Source organism: Amphimedon queenslandica, unplaced genomic scaffold (assembly GCF_000090795.2).
Source record: "Amphimedon queenslandica unplaced genomic scaffold, v1.1 AMPQUscaffold_1727_Cont26266, whole genome shotgun sequence".
NCBI classification, from domain to species: Eukaryota; Metazoa; Porifera; class Demospongiae; order Haplosclerida; family Niphatidae; genus Amphimedon; species Amphimedon queenslandica.
The window spans coordinates 1-1208 of NW_003557933.1; the positions used below are offsets into that span (position 1 = coordinate 1).

Here is a 1208-nt window from a genome sequence, read left to right on the forward strand (position 1 = left end):
ATTATTATTATTATTATTATTATTATTATTTGTAGAATAAAGTGTACAAGTGATGTCACAGCTCAGCTTACAGGCCTTATAGCTCAGGGTAAGCAACTACTGCAAGCAAATTTCCAGTCAATATAATAACAATTATTGTGGATGTGGTTTTAACTAAATTTACCCTTTGTAATACAATAATATTGATGTCAATTACGTTATGCAAAAATAATATTATAATAATTATTTTTTCTAGCTCAACTAGGTGACTATTCTGAAAGGACACTTCAGAGTGACTACATGTCTAGACTGAATGTCAAAATGGTAATATCATCTCTCAATGACAATACTGTAATACTTCCTTTCTCTACTTTATATTTAATAGAGTCCAAAGCATGAGAGAATGGCCGTGGAGCAGCATAAACTGAGAAGGTAAGGAGAGGAGAGAGGAGTGGGAGTGAGAGTTAGGAAATATTGCTCCAGTTACTGTCAGTAATTGAGAATTAATGTGTGTGTGACCAAATGAGGGAAGCATGTTCATGTATAATCAATATGAGTACATGCAAGTGAAAACTGAGCCTAATAATAATAATAATAATTATTATTATTATTATTATTATTATTATTATTGCAGTTGCTTTTTAAAATTATATTGAAATCAGTCTAATATTTATTTTATATTTATCCCTCTTGTAGAGGCTTACAAACTGATAGCTGCATTGAGGAATTCCTCAACATGGCTGAAGGCCTCAACGGCTATGGATCTATTCTATTTGATCTACAAGTGAGTGTGTTCTATAAGTCTTCTGTTTAGTGCACTTTCCAAGAGTGCAGACATACATATGTACCCACACACACACACAATACGTGAATTATTTACAAGTTATATCATAGTACAATATTTGCATGTATGGAAAGTTCTTGAGGGAAGGAAGTTTAACTATTTCTTTAGCATTCCATTGAGTAACAAGTGTAGAGTCTAATCCATTGAGTGACAAGTGTAGAGTCTAGTCAGTGCAGCGTGGATTTGCTTATCATAACAGAATGACTTGAGTTATGATAGGCTGTTGTGGTAGCCCACTTATCTTACATACCTTCCTTTACTCCCTCTTAACCATACAACTGATAAACAAGATAAAATATTTGTCCACTAACAATACTACATTTATTAATACCCCTACATTTATTAATACTACCACATTTATTTTTCATTATTTATTGTGTATATG

General features: G+C 32.1%; 1 long non-coding RNA gene across 1 annotated transcript; it reads left to right on the plus strand.

The window, feature by feature from the left end:
* Window positions 1–33: 33 nt before the first annotated feature.
* LOC109593391 (uncharacterized) lies at window positions 34–761 on the plus strand. The gene is made up of 4 exons (XR_002190929.1): window positions 34–88; window positions 236–303; window positions 365–411; window positions 676–761. It is a non-coding gene; the product is annotated as an uncharacterized LOC109593391 (long non-coding RNA).
* Window positions 762–1208: the final 447 nt, after the last annotated feature.